Source organism: Dendrobates tinctorius, unplaced genomic scaffold (assembly GCF_039654945.1).
Source record: "Dendrobates tinctorius isolate UK_male_01 unplaced genomic scaffold, ASM3965494v1 ptg000160l, whole genome shotgun sequence".
Lineage (NCBI taxonomy): Eukaryota > Metazoa > Chordata > Amphibia > Anura > Dendrobatidae > Dendrobates > Dendrobates tinctorius.
The window spans coordinates 24510416-24531719 of record NW_027361827.1 but is presented as its reverse complement, the minus strand read 5'-3'; the positions used below and the strand labels follow the sequence as shown (position 1 = coordinate 24531719).

Genomic DNA, 21304 nt, shown 5'->3' with positions numbered 1-21304 from the left:
CACATGTTTTCTTATACACATGTTTATTTCCTTTGTGTGTTTTTGAACAACACACAAAAACAGAGACAAAAGGCAAATTGGCAATAATTAGTGTCTGTGTGGCACACTAAGCATAGATAACTGAAAGAGGAGAAGAAAACTGTCTAAGGATTTGAGAACCAAAATTGTTGAAAAAGGTCAATCTCCAGAGATCTTGATGTTCCTTTGGTTATGGTGCACAACATAATCAAGAAGTTTAAAAGCCAATGCACTGTAGCTAATCTCCCTGCACATGGAGGGCAGAGAAAAATTGATGAAAGGTTGCAATGCAGGATAGTCTTGGTGGTGGATAAGCAGCTCCAAACAAGTTCCAAAGAAATTCAAGCTGTCCTAGAGGCTCAGGGTGCATCCATGTCAGCGTGAGCCATCTGTCGAGATTTGTATGAAATGAAACACTATGGCATGAGACCAAGGACCCCCACTTGTGACAGAGACATAAAAAATCTAGACTGCAGATTGCCAAAATGTACATGAGTAAAGGGGGTTTTACACTAAGCGATATCGCTAGCAATATCGCTAAAACGTCACCGGTTTTGTGACGTTATAGCGATATTGCTAGCGATATCGCTATGTGTGATACTTACCTCCGACCGGCTCCCCCGCTGTCCATCGCTGATCGCGCGAGAATGTCCGGTTCCATTTCTCGTCGTCTGCTTCCTGCTGGGCTTCCTGCTGTGACAACGAGCGACGCGTGGAGGCGGGCGGGAGGACGCAGGATCGCTGTGTGTGAAAGGTGAGTATCGTGCGCTGCGTCGCTGCTGCATCGCTTTGAGATCTTTCTGTGTGAAAGCTCACTAGCGACCATTTAGCGATGCACCAGCGATCCTGACCGGGTCGGATCGCTCGTCAGATCGCTGGTGCATCGCTAAATGTAAAAGGGCCTTAAGCCAAAATCCTTCTGGGCGTCTTGTGGACAGATAAGACCAAGATAGATCTTTTTGGTAAAGCGCATCATTCTATTGATTACTGAAAATGGAATGAGGCCTATAAAGAAAAGAACACCTTACCTATAGTCAAATATGGTGGAGGTTCAAAAATATTTTGGGGTTGTTTTGCTGCCAAGGCTTCTTGTAATCTGAAGATTACCAAAGGATTGTAGATCGCAATGTATTGTGCAGTGTCAGAAAGCTGGGTTTATGTTTAGGTCACGGGTCTTCCAGTAGGACAATGACCCCAATTATACTTTAAGAAACACCCAGAAATGGATGGAAACAAAGCACTGGAGAGTTTTGAAGTGGCTAGCAATGAGTCTGGATCTAAATCCCATTGAACACCTGCGGAGAGATCTTAAAATTGCTGTTGGAAAAAGGTACCTTTCAAATATGAAAGACCTGAAACAGTTTGCAAAAGAAGACTGGTCCAAAACTCCAGTTGAGTGGTGTAAGAAGTTTGCTAATGGTTATAAGAAGTGATTGATTGCAGTTATTTATTCCAAAGGGTCTGCAACCAAATATTGAGTTTAGGATGCCAACAATTTTGTCAGGCCCATTTTGTTTTTTTTGTGAAATTATGTCCAATTTGCCTTTTTATTTCACTTGCTTTCGTGTTGTTCCAATACACACAAAGGAAATAAACGTGCATAACAAAACGTGTAATTGCAATAATTTTCTGGGAGAAATATTTCATTTTCTGTAACAATTTCAAGGGTGCCAACTAGAGTTGAGCGAAACAGGTCGGCCAGATTCATAAGTCGCCGACTTATGGCAAAGTCTGGTTTCGCCGACCGAAACCCGACCACAGCATGAAGTCGGCCATGTGGTCGGCAAAACGAGCACCAAAGTCGGATTTCCCAGAATGCTTGCACGTGACTTTTTTCAGCCACTGAGCAAGGACGCACCCTGTGGGCGACGAGATGACATGTGCAGCGTCCGGGGAGTGAGAGAGAGAGTTTTTGCGCACTTTAAAAAAGCGGTCCGGCATGTACGAGGTAGGTGTGCTTACTGTCCTTCACTCCCTGCTGACTTTGCTTCCCCATTAAATACAAAAACCGTCTAGCACAGCTATAAAGTGGTGGTGCAGCAAGTAGGATCCTAGTCCGTACTTATATGAATATAGAAAACTTGGCACACACTATATATGTTTTCCAGTGAATGATTAATTTTTAATGTACAGTACATACAGTATAGACGTTTCTGTCACATTGACCTTCATCACAGTACTATGTATTGTAATGCTGACATTTACATACTGCTTAAAAGAAGGAGAGCCAAAAGATAAGTGATCCCCCGGGTTTAGGGACAAAGAGCACTGCTGTGCAAAGTCAGTCCGGTCAGTGTACAGCATATGGGGCAATGACACGGCATCCACCGCGGGTCATCTTTGTTAATTTAATTCACCGCACACTCAAACAGACTTTATGCAAATAGGTATTCATTTTATTACATGTGGGAGCCAAACAGGAATATAGCACACAGTGGAAGCGATATAAATAAAAGACGTTTCGGCTCAGCCCGGGCCTTTATCATATTATCGCTTATTCCAATATTGGAGGTTTGTATAGGGTGCAGAAGGAGAGGAGCGCGTGAGCGCTTCCTTCTCTCAGCACACATCAGCCATTTATCTTGGTATTTCTTCTTGAGAGATTCTCCTCTCCTTCTACACCCTATACAAACCACCAATATTGGAATAAGCGATAATATGATAAAGGCCCGGGCTGAGCCGAAACGTCTTTTATTTATATCCCTTCCACTGTGTGCTATATTCCTGTTTGGCTCCCACATGTAATAAAATGAATAGCTATTTGCATAAAGTCTGTTTGAGTGTGCGGTGAATTAAATTAACTGTGGGTAGTGAAGCTGGCCGGATTGACAGAGGTTGCCACCTGACGATGATGAGTGAAAATCTGGGGTTACTGATTGGGAGTATTTAAGTGAGCAGGCTTCCCTCAATTGTTGCTGGTGATTAGTTCTTCCTGTGCAACTTGAGGTCTGATGTCTCCTGCCCTGATCCTGCATTTTTCAGCTAAGTTGTTCATTTGCTAATCCTTTGCTTCTGATCTGGATTTGCCTCTTTCTGCTTTGCTATGTGGGTTCAGCGCGCTCCCTGCTGGAGCTGTGCTGGACCCCGCTCCATATGTTACAGCTTGTGTCAGTTTGTTCAGTCCCCTGTTATATTAGTCTCTTTTGCTTTGCTGCCAGTTTACACCAGAATGCTGATATAGTGGGGGAGAGGTCTGATGTTTTTTTGTACATCAGACGTGTTTTTAAGGGTTTTTGCATGATTGCAGACAGTGTCTTTCCTTTCCTATCCTATCTAGACAGTTTGGGCTCCATCATTTGCTCAGTCTATTTTCTGCCTGTGTTTGTCCCTCATCTGGTCTCACCGACAATATATGTTTGGGGGCTATCTATTTCTTTGGGGTTCTACTTCAGGGCAGTTTAGATTTCACCTTTCTTACTTTAGGCCTAGTTAGTTCTCTGGCTGTGTCGAGGCGTCTAGGGCATCGTAGGTACGCTCCACGGCTACTGCTAGTTGTGTTGTTAGCGAATTGCAGACCCCTAATCCTAAGTGACCAACTTTTCTGGTTTCCTGGTGGCCTAGCCTATTCCTGCCATCCTCCTCGGTGACCTGTTCATAACAGAAAATGGTAACTCATCACAATCAAATATGAGATAAACGTCCTAGACAGTTCAGAGCAAAACAGTGGTGTCCATATTGTACTAGTCCTTAATTTCGTAAGTGGGAAGTGGATCAATTTTTACGCCTTTTAAAACTGAAATACCAGACACAGTATATGGACTAAGTTGTGCTCTTCTTAGTAAAACATGCAAACTTTCTTTTTCTAATCCTCAGAACCTCCCACTCCCGTCTCCAAGACTTTTCACGTGCTGCGCCAATTCTTTGGAATGCACTACCCAGGTTAATACGATTAATCCCCAATCCCCACAGTTTTAAGCGTGTCCTAAAAATGCATTTGTTCAGACTGGCCTATCGCCTCAATGCATTAAGCTAAATATCCCTGTGTGGCTCATACAAAATTTTTTACCAAAACCAGGTTCCTCGCATCATGTTCTCACATGCTTTTTGCATTTAATAGCCCTCTGTGTCTGTACTGTTGGTGGTATATAACAATAGAAAAAAGCATTTGAAAACTTTGCTTGATTTGTTACCCATACACTCTTCCATGTTCTGGGGTACATTTTTGTGATATATAATACAAAAAAAAATGTTTCAAAATTCTCCTGGGTTACATTTCTCAGCCATACAATATTACATGCTCTTGAGTACATTTTGCTGTTATATAACCCTCAAAAAAAGTGTTCAAAATATTATTGTTATTATATTGATCACCCATAGACTATTCCATGGTCTAGAGCACATTTCGTTAGTATGTAACCCTCAAAAAACTTATTAAAAAAGTATTGGTATTATATTGCTCATCCATAGGGGGTGATATCTTGTTGGGTAAATTTTATTGCTATATAAGCATCAAAAAATTGTTCAAAATTTTAACGGTATTAGATTGATCATCCATAGACTATTCCATGCTCTGGAGTACATTTTGTTGGTATATAACCCTCAAAATACTTGTTCAAAATGTATCAGTGTTATATTGCTCACCCATAGAGTATTACATCTTCTTGGGTACATTTCGTTGCTATAAAAGCATAAAAAAACTTGTTCAAAATTTATCGATATCATATTTCTCACCCATAGGGTGTATATGAGTCTCTTATATTTGGCAGTTCTTGCTTCCTTCATAAATTACACTGAAATGTCCTATTTGTTAATAAAAAAAGTCAATTTTGGTTTACCTAAATTTTATATATATATATCTAATATATACAGCTCAATGTGTGTGTGTGTATGTATGTATGTGTGTATGTCCGGGATTGTCATCTGCACCATCACAGCTACAGCCACAAAATTTTGCATATTCACACGTCTGGATCCTGAGAGTGTCATAGGCTATGCTGTGAGGCGAAATTTTAACCCCACGCGTTCCAATTCACCAAACAATTTTGCCTATTATTGTTATCATATCTATGGTGTTATCGTCCTTCTGTAAAGCTGGAAATAGCACAATTTATTACCGTGCCAACACAGACCACCCTCTGACACAGACTGCAGGGGGAGCTGTTATGAATGGGTCACCGAGGAGGATAGCAGGCCAGGCTAAGCCACAGAAAACCAGAGAGGTTGGTAACTAAGCGGATGCAGACCCCTGATCCTGTCCACACAACTAGCACTAGCCGTGGAGCGTACCTATGATGATCCTAGACGCCTCGGCACAGCCGGAGAGCTAACTAAGCCAAAAGCAAGAAAGGGGAAATCTAAACTGCCCCAGAGCAGACCCCAAAGGAATAGATAGCCCCCAAACATATATTGCCGCTGAGACAAGATGAAAACACATGGGGCCCTCACTGACTTGACAGGACAGGAAAGGAAAGACACTGTCTGCAATCACGCAAAAAACCCTGCAAAAATTCTAACACGTCTGATGCACAAAAACACTGAAGTCGCACGACTTCGTCCCCACTATATCAGCACTCTGGAATATTCTGAAAGCAAAGCAAAAAGAGAACAATATAAAAGGGGACAAAACAAACTGGCACATGCAGTAACATATGGGTGGTGATTCAGCACAGCCCCAACTGGAGCTAGCTGACCCACACAAAGCAGAGATAAACAAAACCAGATCAAATGCAAACAGAATAACAAATGAACCACTTAGCTGAACATGCAGGGAAAGAGCAGGAGACATCAGACCTCAGGAGGCACAGGAAGAAAATCACCAGCAGGGATAGAGGGAGTCAGCTGTCTTAAATCCCAATCAGAAACCCCAGATCTCTAATCGTCTTCCTCATTATCAGGTGGCAAGCCTCTGTCAATCAGATCAGCTCCACTACCTCCAGTAACCACCAGAGGGAGCCCAGAAAGAGAACTCTCAATCTGACTAGCTCCACTATCTTCAGTAATCACCAGAAGGAAGCCAGAGAGAGAATTCACAACAGTACCCCACCTTGAGGAGGGGTCACCAAACCCTCATCCACGCCACCAGGCCGGTCAGAATGTGCCCGGTGAAAAGCACGAACCAATCTTTCGGCATGAATGTCAGAAGCAGAGACCCAAGAATTATCCTCCTGGCCATAACCCTTCCATTTGACCAGGTACTGGAGTCTCCGTGTAGCCAAACGAGAATCTAATATTTTCTCTACCTCATACTCCAAATTACCTTTGACCAATACAGGGTCAGGAGGCGCCGCCATGGAAACTACTGACTCTACAAACCTCTTCAACAAGGATTTATGGAACACGTTATGAATCTTAAAAGTAACTGGAAGAGCCAAACGGAAAGAAACGGGATTAAGGATTTCCAAAATCTTTTAAGGTCCAATGAATCTTAGCTTGAATTTTGGAGACGCAATCTTTATAGGAATATTCTTTGAAGACAACCAAACCATATCACCCTCTTTAAACCGGGGACCAATGGTCCTATGCCGGTTGGAGAACCGTTGGGCTTTTTCCTGAGAGTGGGACAACTTATCCACCACTTGGTCCCAAATCTGCTGCATTCTCTCTACCACAGAATCCACACTTGGGCAGGCCGAAGATTCAACCTGCCCCGAAGAAAATTGAGGATGAAACCCAAAGTTACAAAAGAAAGGAGACATCAAAGTGGCAGAACTAGCCCTACTGTTTAGCGCAAATTTGGCCAAGGGCAAAAATGAGACCCAGTCATCCTGATCAGCAGATATGAAACATCTCAAATAGGATTCCAAAGTCTAGTTTGTTCTCTCAGTCTGCCCATTGGTCTGAGGATGAAATGCAGAGGAGAAAGATAGCTGAATTCCCAGTTTGGAACAAAAAGCTCTCCAAAATCTGGAAACAAACTGGACTCCTCTGTCCGACACAATGTTCTCAGGAATCCCGTGTAACCGAACCACCTGTTGTAAAAACAAGGGCACCAACTCAGAAGAAGATGGCAACTTTGGGAGTGGTACAAGATGGATCATGTTAGAAAATCTATCACAGATCACCCAGATAACAGTCATCCTCTGAGAGACAGGAAGATCAGAAATAAAATCCATTGAGATATGAGTCCATGGCCTCCTGGACACCGGCAGGGGCATCAACAACCCATTAGAACGAGAACAGGGCTTGAACCGAGAACAAGTCCCACAGGACTGCACAAAATTCCTGACATCACAAGATAAGGCAGGACACCAAAAAGACTGACTCACCAAATCTCTGGTACCAAAAATACCTGGATGACCAGCCAACGCAGAGCAATGAATTTCAGACAATACTCTTTTCCTCCACTGGTCAGGGACATACAATTTTCCCATAGGGCAACGTTCAGGTTTGTCCTCCTGAAATTCCTCCAGGGCACGTCTCAAACCGGGTGAGATGGCGGAAAGAACTACACCCTCATTTAGAATGGTAGTAGGCTTGGTCACATCAAGAGAATCCGCAAACAAACTCCTAGAAAGGGCGTCCGCCTTAACACTCTTAGTGCCCGGAAGAAATGAGACCACAAAATTAAAACGCGTGAAAAACAAGGCCCACCTAGCCTGTCTAGGATTCAAGCGTTTGGCTGATTCAAGATAAATTAAATTCTTGTGAGGACCACAACTTGATGTCTAGCTCGCTCCAACCAATGTCTCCACTCTTCAAATGCCCATTTCATGGCCAACAATTCCCGATTCCCCACGTCATAGTTACGTTCAGATGGGGAGAATTTTCGAGAAAAGAAGGCACAGGGATTCATCTTAGAAGTCACCGGATCTCTTTGGGACAAAACGGCTCCTGCACCAATCTCAGAAGCATATACCTCCACCTGAAATGGGAGTGAGGCATCAGGTTGCCGTAGAACCGGAGCAGAAGTGAATCTCCGCTTAAGCTCCTGAAATGCTGAAACTGCCTCTGGAGGCAAATTCACCACATCAAAGCCCTTTTTGGTCAAATCAGTTAGTGGTTTAACAATACCAGAAAAATTACTTATAAATTTACGGTAGAAATTAGCAAAACCCAAAAACTTCTGGAGAGCCTTCAAAGAAGTGGGCTCAACCCAATCATAAATGGCCTGTATCTTGGCCGGGAACAATAGTCAATACATGGCCTTAATGAACCATCTTTCTTGGCCACAAAAAAAAACAGCACCTAAAGTTGAAGATGATGGTCTAATATGACACTTCTCCAATGACTCCTTGATTTAAGATCGCATAGCATCATGTTCGGGTACCGATAAGTTGAAAAGCCGACCCTTGGGAAATTTACACCCGGGCTGTCATGATACAAGTGCTGGGTGACCGGCACTTCTGGGGTTAATGTTTTGATCTCAGTGCAGACTCTTACCTGCACACCTGGGACCTATTATGGTGGCCTCTCATTGGCTCTGGGAAAGCTTCTTATAGCCTCAGGAAGCTCCCATCCCCCGTCAGTTAAACTTTCGCCCTTGGCATTGTGTGGTAACCCCTGAGTGTGTTTGTGCTGTGTTCTGTTTGCTTGATTCTCTGTGTACGACTCAGTCTGTTCTCTGTATATTGCTTTGGATTCTGCTTGGTACCTTCTATGTCTGTTTGGTTTTGACTTTTGCTTGGCCCTGACTATCCGTTCTATCTCATTCCTGGTACTTTACTGATATATCTGTGTATGACCTCCGTTTTGCCTGACTCTGAGTATTTCTGTATAGTGTCCTGCCATCTCTGAAAGCAGGATGCTAAGCCCCGCCCCCTTGCAGTCACATGACCGTAGGTCCTGTGACTGCTTGCTAAACTTCAGCGTCCACAGGTCCTGTGTATCTGTACTTTCTGGCTGTACCTGACCCGGGGCCCCCCTACAGTGTGGGTGAGTCCCTGCTCAGCGGAGGCTGCACGCCGGCACTGACAGGATCCTGGCACGGGCATTAACTCATTTGCACAATCATAACTCCTATGAGGAGGCAAAGACGCAGACTTACTCTCACTGAATACATCAGAAAAATCAGCCAAATAGTCAGGAATATCATGAGACTGGGGAGAGGTGGAGAAAACAGGAGTGTCACTAAGAACACATTGACAACCCCAACTCACCACAGACACAGATTTCCAATCTAAAACAGGATTATGAGTTTGCAACCAAGGGAAACCCAGAACAATAGTATCATGCAAATTGTGCAACACCAAAAATTTAAAATTTTCTTGGTGGTCCGGGGCGACCCGCATTATCACCTGGGTCCAAAACTGGGGTTTATGCTCCGCCAAGGGAGTAGCATCAATACCCCTAAAAAGGGATAGGAGTCCGCAGGGGTATCATGGGAAAACCATAACGTTTAGCAAAGTCCAAATCCATCAGATTCAAAGCTGCTCCTGAATCAACAAAAGCTTAAGCGGAAAATGTAGACAAAGAGCAGATCAGGGTAATTGCCAAAAAGAAATTAGGCTGTACACTGCCCACCGCAAATGTGTGAGCAAAACGCTTTTCTCGTTTAGGGTAGACAGGAATAATATGAGAGGCGTCCCCGCAGAAAAAACACAACTTATTACGCCTTCTAAACTCCTCACATTGCGCCCTAGACAAAACCCTATCACATTGCGTGGGTTCAGAAGTTCGTTTGAAAGGTGGCTCTCATGTAGTTTTATGTTCACGTAGACGCTGATCAATTTGAATGGCCAATGACATAGAGTCGTCAAGACCAGAGGGAACAGGAAATACCACCATAACATCTTTTACGGTTTCTGCCAAACCCTTCTGAAAGAGAGCTGTAGGGCATCGTCATTCCATTTAGTAAGGACCGGCCACTTTCGGAATTTTTGACAATATAACTCCGCAGAATCCTGACCCTGGTTCAATGCCAATAAAGTTTTCTCAGCTTGATCAATAGCATTAGGTTCATCATACAACAACCCCAAGGCTTGAAAAAACACATCCACATTAGCCAGAATAGGATCTCGGGGTGTCAAAGAAAAGGCCCAATCCTGGGAATCGCCACGTTGCAGGGAGATGACAATTTTAACCTGCTGCACAGATTAGATCAGTTAGATTTCAAAGCAAAAAATAATTTACAATTATTCTTAAAATTCAAAAATTTAGACCGATCCTCAGAAAACACATCAGGAGTAGGGATTATTGGTTCAACAGCAGATGATTGAGCGAGATAGGCAAAAATTCCCTGCACTTCAGCAGAGAGCTGCTCAACACAATCAGACAACTGCTTAGTCTCCATTTAGACAAAAATATTCTCCTACAGCCCCAGAAAAAAAAAAAATATATATGTAAAAAAAATTCTGACACTTTTTTTTTTTTTTAAATTCTTTTCTTCTTTAGAGTACCCTAGAGTCTACAGTTAGGCTGCTGATTCTGTTATGAATGGGTCACCGAGAAGGATAGCAGGCCAGGCTAAGCCACAGAAAACCAGAGAGGTTGGTAACTAAGTGGATGCAGATCCCTGATCCTGTCCACACAACTAGCAGTAGCTGTGGAGCGTACCTACAATGATCCTAGACGCATCGGCACAGCCGGAGAGCTAACTAAGCCTAAAACAAGAAAGGGGAAATCTAAACTTCCCCGGAGCAGACCCCAAAGGAATAGATAGCCCCCAAACATATATTGTTGGTGAGACAAGATGAAAACACAAACGCAGGCAGAAAAATATACTGAGCAAATGATGGGGCCCACACTGACTAGACAGGACAGGAAAGGAAAGACACTGTCTGCAATCACGCAAAAAACCCTGCAAAAAGTCCAACATGTCTGATGCACAAAAACACTGAAGTCGCACGACTTCGCCCCCACTATATCAGCACTCTGGTATATTCTGAAAGCAAAGCAAAAAGAGAACAATATAAAAGGAGACAAAACAAACTGGCACATGCAGTAACAAATGGGTGGTCATTCAGCACAGCCCCAGCCGGAGCTAGCTGACCCGCACAAAGCAGAGATAAACAAAACCAGATCAAATGCAAACAGAATAGCAAATGAACCACTTACCTGAACATGCAGGGAAAGAGCAGAAGACATCAGACCTCAGGAGGCACAGGAAGAAAATCACCAGCAGGGATAGAGGGAGTCAGCTGTCTTAAATCCCAATCAGAAACCCCAGATCTCCAATCGTCTTCCTCATTATCAGGTGGCAAGCCTCTGTCAAGCAGATCAGCTACACTACCTCCAGTAACCACCAGAGGGAGCCCAGAAAGAGAACTCTCAATCTGACCAGCTCCACTATCTTCAGTAATCACCAGAGGGAAGCCAGAGAGAGAAATCACAACAAGGAGCCCAGTATCACACACGATAGGATTAGATACACAGCTCAGCAGTCAGTATCACACAGGATAGGATTAGATACACAGCTCAGCAGTCAGTATCACACAGGAGAGGATTAGACACATGGCTCAGCAGTCAGTATCACACAGGATAGGATTAGATACACAGCTCAGCAGTCAGTATCACACAAGATAGGATTAGATACACAGCTCAGCAGTCAGTATCCAAAGGATAGGAACAGATACACGGCTCAGCAGACAGTATCGCACAGGATAGGATTAGATACACAGCTCAGCACACAGTATCACACAGAATAGTATTAGATAGACGGCTCAGCCGACAGTATCACACAGAATACGCCTCCAGTTTCCAGCTCAAACAGAATAGGATTAGATATACGGCTCAGCAGTCAGTATCACAAAGGATAGGGTTAGATACATGGCTCAGCAGACGGTATCACACAGGATAGGATTAGATACACGGCTGAGCAGTCAGTAACACACGATAGGATTAGATACACAGCTCAGCAGAAAGTCTCACACAGGAGAGGTTTAGGTACACAGCTCAGAAACAGGATGTGCCAAAGGAGAGGACATTTTCATTCCAAGAATTCCACTCATTCCATCTGATTTGTTTTTTTATTTTAAACACCTCCAGTTTCCAGTTCAACTGCTATTTGCAATGTCCATTAACAATGCTCAGGGACAGTCCTTGAAAGTAATACGGATCGATTTGCAATCTCCATGCTTTTCTCATGGTCAACTTTACGTGGTCTGTTCAAGAGTTGGAACTGCCAAAAATCTGTTCATCTTTGCACCGAAAGGAAAAACCAAAAATGTTGTTTATCAAAAGGCTCTTGAATGAGTTGAAAATAAATTACTATCAATACTTGGGTAATCGTTTAGTTAATTTGTGTTGCAAATCTGTAGTGTTGAATATATGATGTGAATTATTTTTATGTGAAATATAATCATTGTAATTTGTTATAACTAACCACAGTTGGTTACTATGCCCAGTCAACGCCGGGCTCTTCAGCTAGTATATATATATATATATATATATATATATATATATATAGTGGTGTAGTGACCACTATGTCCGCTAGGGGGCGCTGTGTGGATGTCCCAGGAGAGAGGATGAGTGGCAGAATGCTGAATGACCGTTATGTATCTCAAGGTGGGTGGCCTTGGGATGGAGACTTGTGTGTATGTTGATCAGCAGTGATACTGCTGAGGTGCTGTTTCAATGTGTTTGAGAAGTCTCTAGGTAGCTGGTGAGACGGGCGAGACCAGTTACCTACAAACCCACCCAGTGGTGAGGTTAAGAACGCTATTGTAAAATGTGTATGAGTGGTTGAAGGACCTGTGATGAGGTCATAGCCATGTGACCTGGTGGGTGTGGCTACAGACCATATAAGGTGGCCAGGGTAGGTCACATGAGTAAATGCTGGGACCTGGTTGGTCCGTTTTGGAAGGTCCCGTCTGAGAGAGATGGGGCTGTCTTCCTGACAGCAAGTGAATGCTGTGTTTAATGGCTGCACGTGCCTGATAGTTCCCTGGAGGGAATGGACGTCTGCAGTGAGCTGGAGCAGCCATGAGGGAACCCTGATGGGTGAGATAACTGTGAGGCTGAAGAGCCTGCGTTTGGAACATTGCATATCCTGTGTGACCACAGGCTGGACAGAGTGAAGCTATGTCATGGATGCTATGCTGTTTTCTATTGCTTTGATGGTTTATGATGCATGAATAAACCGCATGGACTGAGATTGTTTTATGGAAAACCCGTGCCGGATCTGATTCTTTGGCTGCCAAGCGAGTGTCCCCTATCTGAATAACAAGCGCTACCTTACTATATATATATATATATATATATATATATATATATATAATTATAAATCCTTTTAAAATTTTGCCTGATATACAAGTCATTATATTCGGGAAAAAAGTTTAATAATTTTTTTTCCTTAAAATGCAATTTCTCGTTGGTTTTAGTGCTCGCTCATCCCTACTGTCTACTTTTTATGCCTTGACACAATTGGAAAGATGTAAAACATTGTGGCCTCATAAATTAATAATTAATAGTGTAAGAAGCAAGAAACGGGATATTGTAAATATATGGGTTCACATTGCGGGCATTGCTAATGTCCCCATAGTAGTCCTATAAATAAAATTCCTCAGTATAATATAATGTCCCCTATTCTGAACCTCAATATAGTTGTAATATCCCTTTCTGTGACCTCATGCAGTATATTGTCCCCAATGCTGACCCTCATACAGTTTAATGTTCCCATCTGTGACCACATACAGTATAATCTCTCCCTCTATGGAACCTCAAAAAGTACAATACCACCACTATATATTTAAATATTCTCCAATGTCTACCACTGTGGCCCACATACAGTATGTTTCCCTTTGTAGCCATAAAACAGTATAATGTCCCCCATTCTGACACTCATAGAGTATAATATCCCCTCTCTGGCCCCCATATAGTACTATGTCCCCCTATAAGGACTCTATACAGTATAATGTCCCTTGTGTGGCCCCTATACAGAATAATGCCCCCCATTCTAGCCCCATACAGTATAATATCCTTCTATCTGGTCCCTTCACAGTAAACTGTCCCCTCTTTGACATCCATATAGTATAATATCCCCCATTGTGGCCTTCACAATGTATAATGTTTTTGGAAAGGAAAAAAAAACAAAACATGATTCTACTAGCATGCGTACTCCAGAAATATCCCCAGTCTATAGCTGGGAGGCATTAGGTATTTAAGGTGCCCTTCCCTGTATTGAGGTGCCTGAGCAACTTCAGTACCTACTGTGTGTGGCACCCCAGGAGTCCAGTTGCCACAGTGGCATTGCCTCCCTCACAGGGGGGTGATGACATGCCTGGAAGCAGGGAGGGGTTCCCTGACCAGATAACACTTACATCCAGGGCCGGCCTCAGCACCCGGGCAAGTGCCGGGCCCCACTCACGCTGTCTGGGATACCGTACATAGCTCCCAATGGTCGCCGCCATGCCCCCCCTGCACCGATCACCGAAGCCCTGATAAATCTCAGCAATGACATCGCTGGGAATGGGATTCTCTGCACGCACAGGACCTATGATGAGGTCACAGGAGGGGAGGACTTAGGGGTCACATGATCAGGGCCCAGTGCCTCAGTGTATGCAGGACGCTACTTTGCTGTCTGTGCTGGTTGTCATCATGCTGGATGAGGTAAAGTTTACGTGTGGGGTCAAGAGGGGTTTACAGGGTGGATGTAGCAGAGCCGCATGTGTAGAGAGCGGAGCCGCATGTGTATGGATCGGAGCCGCATGTGTATGAGGTGTACAGAGCGGAGTGGCATGTTTACGAGGTGTACGGAGCGGTGCCGCATGTGTACGAGGTGTATGGAGCGGAGCCGCGTGTGTACGAGTTGTTCGGATCGGAGCCGTGTGTGTACGAGTTGTACGGATCGGAGCCGTGTGTGTACGAGGTGTGGGGAGCGGAGCTGCGTGTGTACGAGGTGTGAGGAACGGAGCCGCGTGTGTACGAGGTGTGAGGAGTGGATTCGGATGTGTACAGAGCGGAGCCGTGTGTGTACGAGGTGTATGGAACGGAGCCATGTGTGTACAAAGTGTACAGAGCGGAGCAGAGACGAGTGTGTATGGGGTGTACAGAGTAAAGCCGTGTGTATGGAGCAGAGCCATGTGTATACAAGGTGTACAGAGCGGAGTCGTGTGTGTACGGGGCTTGCAAACCGGAACCGTGTGTGTATGAGGTGTAAGGTGGGGAGCATTCATACCTCCCAACCGTCCTGGATCCAGCAAGACAGTCCCGATTTTGAGAGAGAGAGACTGCCCCAGCTGGGAGTTTACTTTTCCCGCGGACACAGGAGGACACGGCGGAGCCCCAAAAAGGTGTACAGTGTGTCAAAGCATATAGACATAGAGATCACAGTAGCTCATCCAAAGCACATCCAAAGAAAACAACACACGCAAAAATTGTTTATGCTACAGTTTGCATACAGATTGTTTTTTCTGCGCAAATACCGTATGTTAGTTACGCGTTGTAGTCACTGATTCTTTTTGTTAATGATTCTTCATATAGCACTTGTCCTGCTGTAATCGGACACCAGACTCTACACTTTCACAGTGACCCTTGCAGTGTGAAAGCAGGTGCAAGTCAGAAGCCGCAAAACAAGGTATTTTGTCTGACAACTTAAACAAACAGACAGAGGACATGACAAGAAAAGGATATGACATGTGACCCTAGCCTCATTTACTATATGTATTTGTTATTTCTTTTGTGTATAGTCACTATTCTTTGTCATAACCTGTAATACCTACAAATGTCTGTTAGCTTTAGCACATGTGCTGACTGTGGAAGACTTTTTAAGAGGTTGCTTACCGTATATTGTATGATTTAAAGAATAATTTATAGAGTATACTATTCATAAATTAAATGTAGATAACATTAATTTAAATTGCTATTCAAACATGTAATTTAGATAATTCAATTGTAAAACCCATGCTACTTTATAAGCTGCTTCCATTTATAGAGGTTGCCTCAACTTATGTTATAAAATATCCACAGCATAAACACTGACTTATTAATATGGCTATATCTGACAATGCCATAGGCAATAATGCAAACAGTGGTGGGAATGCAATAATTAATAGCTCCATTCCCAGTAATAAAAAATATATAAAAAATCTGTCCACTTGCAACCACCACTTTAGAGAGCTAGTCTTTACTCCATATAAATGAAAAATTATGTTATAAGAGAGCTGTATGAATCTGTATGCAGACCAATTGTTAGATCAGTAACTTAAATTAAGTTTAAATTTGGTGTTATGTAACGGCCATGCAGCTCCAAGGGAGTCCCTCCACATCCCCTGTGACACGCTTGTGATGGTGCGTATGCGCCGTCATGTAAGAGCGCCAGGATACCAGTCCACAAGTGGAGCTGCAGGGGATTGTATGGAAGGTAAGTTAAGTAAAAGGAGTTTTTTTGAATAGAATTAATTAAATGGTCTTAGCAGCAAGTGATGAATTGGAAGTGGGGGGTGAGTAGAGCAAATGAGGAATTGGGAGTGGCTGGGTAGAGAGCAAATGGTGAATTAGGAGTGGGGGGTTGGGAGAGCAAATGATGAATTGGAAGTGAGGGGTGGGGAGAACAGATGGTGAATTGGAAGTGGGGGTGTGGGGAGAGAAAATGATGAATTGGGAGAGTAAAGGGCCCGTTACACATAGCGATATTGCTAGCAGTATCGCTGTAACATCACCGATTTTGCGACGCAGCAGCGATATTGCTACATGTGGTACTTACCTCCGACCGGCTCCCCCGCTGATTATCGCTGATCGCGCGAGAACGTCCTGGACCATTTCTCGTCGGGCGCTTCCTGCTGGGCTTCCTGTGGCGCCAACGAGTGACGCGTGGACGTGGGCGGGAGGACGTCAGGATCGCCGCGTCTGACAAGTAAGTAGCGACCCCCGACCGCTGCTATGGTGAGATCTGCCTGTTTGGCATGCCACTAGCGATCACTTAGCGATGCACCAGCGATCCATATCGTTGTCGAGATCGCTGGTGCATCGCTAAGTGTAACGGCACCCTAAGTGACTAATTAGGAGTGAGAGAGTGCAAATGACTAATATGGAGTGGGAAGAGCAATTAAATTGGGAGTAGGAGGTGGGGAGAGCAAATGATGAATTGGGTTGGACTGTCCAGTAAACATCTTCAGACGGCGAAGGCCTTCGGATTACAAGTGAGTGTGATACACCCCATACCTGACAGCACATTGGGACTGGGACACAATTTTTCTGTAAAGTGCTGGGGCTATTTGGAGCAGCAGCTCGTTCACGGCTACCGCCCTCTTTCACCTTACAGTAAAGGATCGCGATCCCGACAACGATACGACCCGGTCAGGATCGCTGGTGCATCGCTAAATGATCGCTAGTGAGCTACCACACAGGCAGATCTCACAGCGATGCAGCAGCGATACAGTGGACGATACTTACCTTTCAGACGCGGCGATCCTGACGTCCTCCGTCCGCGTCCACGCGTCGCTCGTCAGCGCCAGCAGGAAGCCCAGCAGGAAGCGCCCGACGAGAAATGGAGCTGCGTGATCTCGCGCGATCAGCGATGGACAGCGGGGGAGCCAGTCGGAGGTAAGTATCACACATAGCGATATCGCTGCTGCATCACCAAATCGGTGATGCTTTAGCGATATTGTTAGCGATATCGCTATGTGTAAAACCCCCTTTACACACTTGTGCCTTCAAAAATGAACCATCCTGGTGTGTATTTGCAATTGTGTGAATATTGTTTTTCTAGTATATCAGAAAGACCACAGCAGTGGGTCAGATTAGAATAGAGATGGGATTCCAAATGTACCAAACATGCAGGCAGGTCTGCTGGATTGCATAATGTGCTAGTGGAATCTGTCAAATCATTACACCCCCTGAGTACCCGAGTATAGTACTGAGAGCTGAGGCAATGTAAGTGCTTTCTGATAAAGCCTCCTTCAGACTGTTTGGAACATCTGGAAGAATGATTTTCCAATGATCCAGGACAATGCTATTTCCGGCATAATGGAGTCCAAAGTGACAAGGCAAACGTGAGAACTAAGTGGCTGGGCGAATTAAACATTAAAATTTTGGGTCTGGGAAACTTACTAGATTTCAATCCCATTGACAAACTATGATCAATCCTCAAAGCAGAGAGACAAACACAAACATAGAAATTCTATTAAACACCAAGCACTGATTAGACAAGAATGAGTTGTCATCAGTCAGGATTTGGCCCAGTAGATAATATCTAGCAAGCCAAGGTGAACTGCAAAAGTCTTAAAAGAAAGGGGTTAAAACTGTACACATTGTTTGCATAAGCCTGATGTATTTGTCAATAAAAATGTAAAGACTAAGGCTGTGTGCACACGCTGCGGAAAAGGTGCGGATTCATCCACGCGGATTTTGTAAAATCCGCAGGTGAAACCGCAGGTCAAAATACCTGCGGTTTTACCTGCGGACTGCTCTGCGGTTTTGCCCTGCGGTTTTTCATCTCCTCAATGGAGGAGATGGCAAACCGCAGGGGAATCCGCAGAAAGAATTGACATGTCAATTCTTTCTGCGGATTGAAAACCGCAGATAATCCGCGCGGAAAATTCCGCACCGTCTGCACTGCGGTTTTTGATTCCCATAGGGAATCATGCTACTGTACACCGCAGCAAAAACTGCTGCGGGTCCGCAGCGGCCAAAACCGCTGCGGAACCGCAGCAAAATCCGCAGCGTGTGCACACAGCCTTATGAAATGCTTATAATTTTACTACTGTAACTATAATGCAGGTGAACAGATGCAGTAACGCAGAGGCACAGAGCAAGGGTTAGCAGGAGTGGGGTTTAATTAACAATAATGAACTCCTGGCAGGGAGATAACAGGAAGGGGGAAAATAGGTTAAACAGTATAAATGTGGTTCAACGTAACAGTCTCTCTATAAACTTTAACTTATCATGACTCCGCTGTCTTTTAGTCCCCTGTAGTCCAATAGATGATGTAATGCCAGCGGTGAACAACACTGTGTCTTCAAGCTTTCCTGCCCAACACACGGTCACGTTTCTGGCGACAGTGGGCAGTCTCCGGTTTCGCCCGCTGAACCTCTAGTCCATTGAACAGCAGAGCTGAATTGTGAGGCTCTGCACATGCCTCTTCTAAGCGTGTGCTCCCCTGCGCACCTGCCAACAACTGGATGCATGCACCACGATGTCTCACTTGGCGCTTGTTCTTCAGTAAACCCGCTGGTACCTGATTACCTGCACCGCACTGCTTCACTCGGCGCCCCTCTCTCTGTGCACCCAACGGTAGCTGGAAGTCCTCAATAACCCCACCCCAGGTCTCTGCTCTGCGCTTCAACTCGCTCCACAGCATGCAGCCGGTCCCTGCTTTTTCTTCCTTCCGGTGGCAACTTTCTATCTTTTCCCGCTCTCAACTCTCTGTCTTCCCCCAGCTTACCGTGCCCCTTGTCTCTAGGTCACGGGTCCTGTCCGGCTTCCATTTCCTTCTCCCCTGCAACACTGGACATGGCCTCGGCAGTTCCGGACCCAGTGTCTCATAGGTACTCACAGCCTGGTCTCCTTCCTTACACTCCCATTCTCCTTTAAATCACCATTCCATGGATGAGCTCCTTCACCAGACATTCACATTCTTTCACTCCTTGAATGATTTGCTGCCAGATCAATTGATCTTGATCTTGATCATAACAAGTGGGGGGTACTCCAGCTGTTGTTCGCTCCGATCGGCATAATCCAGGTTGACTAGTAGGAGACTAGGGGATATTTTGGTCCGATTAGCCTGCCGTTTCTGTTGCTTTGAGCATTGGCACTTCAGTGCTCACTTCCCTGGGGGTGGTAGACAGTGAATTATTAAGGTCTGGGGGCGAGGCTGGCATCTCTTCTTCATTAAAGTCGAGAACTGTCAAAGTAGATGCATTGGTGAAGTTTGGCACTCCTTTTCCTTCCTCAGGACTCTGGGACAGACAGGGCCGCAACATGCTACGATGAACTAACTAATTAAAGTGCTCACAAGCTTCATTCCCCTGAGGATGATAGGGTGTGGTTCTTGACTTTTTAATCCGGTACAAATGATGTAACTCTTCCATCACTCGACCTTGGAAGCAAGCGCCTTGGTCAGAATTGATCCTTTTCGGGCAACCATACACCCAGATGATGTCTCGACAAATGGCCTGTGCAGCCGACTCAGCAGTCTGATCCCGGGTCGGAATGACTATAGCAAACTTGGTGAAGTGGATGGTTATCACCAGAAAATGTCAATACCCGAAATGTGCCGGGCTTACCGCTTAGTAGTCAATCATCAATTGCTCCAAGTGAGCAGAAGTCACTATGGTCTGCGTTGGGGCCCTCTGCTTTGGAGGTTTAGCTAGTTTACAGCTCCGACATCTTTGACAGGCCTCCTCTACAGCAGTCCTCAATCAGTAAATTGATCATGAATTCTGCAATGCTTCCAATTACCCTGAAAATATCTGTGTCACACTCTGAAGTCGCCTAAGACTGTATTCAACCTCTTTAACACAACTTTTGCTTTAGTAATGTCAAAATTACCTCAAAATACAAAAAGGTGGTAACTTGTTGTAACCAACAGGCCATTTAATAACATAATCACAGATTTTTCATGTAATTCAAAATTAAAAAGACATTAAAAAAAGATCCTTCTTAGTCATTTTTGATCAGGTCTACCAGTCGATGCAGAACACTAACTCAAACTGACGAAGTCGCTGTCAGAGGTAATGTCACCCTGCTGTGATTGAGATGAGTACAATATGTACTTCTAATGCTTGTTCCTCAATAATACACTTTCTGGATGCAAACTAGGCCAATTGTGGCTCGAGTTTGACAGTACTACTACCTAGACAGGTAGTTCAAGTGATGATGGTGATTCTTCTGCTGCTAGCAGATTCTACATTTTTACCCATGGTATGTTTTTCTTCCTTTTACACTACCGTGTCCATTGCCACTTATTTTTTTATCATTCATTTTGTACAACAATATAAAGCTTTTCCACTCCAATTTTTCAAGCCATGACAAAAAGTGGGGAAATGCTAGGTAGGCAGCCACAAGTACAGAAAGCAAAATGTGGTAGAAAGCCCAACTATAAATGTGGTATGTACTGTTCTCAAACTGGACTACTAAATAGGCATGCACATGCACAGTGATATACCTATATTTTTTAAAGTTTTTTTTAACAAAAAAAACTCAGTTCACAAAAATGTTGTATTTAGAAAGGCTAGGTAGGTACATGGCAGAAAGTTGGCACCTAAAATGCTGTATGAATAGTGTGGCAGGTACAGATGTCAAATATGACTAGTAAAATAGATGTGTAAAAAATGGTAAGATAGACAGTCACTGTTAAATGTCAGGATTTTGGGTCATTTTCCTTTGTACTTTAAAAATATATATTTCCTCCTTTACAAGAAGAAATGCAAAGACTCAGTACAGTCTCTTGCACTGCAAAAACTATATAGATGAAAAATTAATTTTTTTTTGTGGATGAAAATCGGACACATTGTTATACTCCTGTGTGAAC

At 44.2% G+C, this 21304-nt stretch overlaps 1 long non-coding RNA gene across 1 annotated transcript in view; it reads left to right on the top strand.

Moving 5' to 3' along the window:
• The window catches only part of LOC141052404 (uncharacterized), a 48368-nt gene extending 28130 nt beyond the window's left edge, over positions 1–20238 (top strand). The window contains exons 2-3 of the long non-coding RNA XR_012220803.1: positions 15316–15409; positions 19727–20238. This is a non-coding gene — a long non-coding RNA (uncharacterized lncRNA). The remainder of the gene's footprint in view (positions 1–15315; positions 15410–19726) is intronic.
• The last annotated feature ends 1066 nt before the right edge of the window (positions 20239–21304 follow it).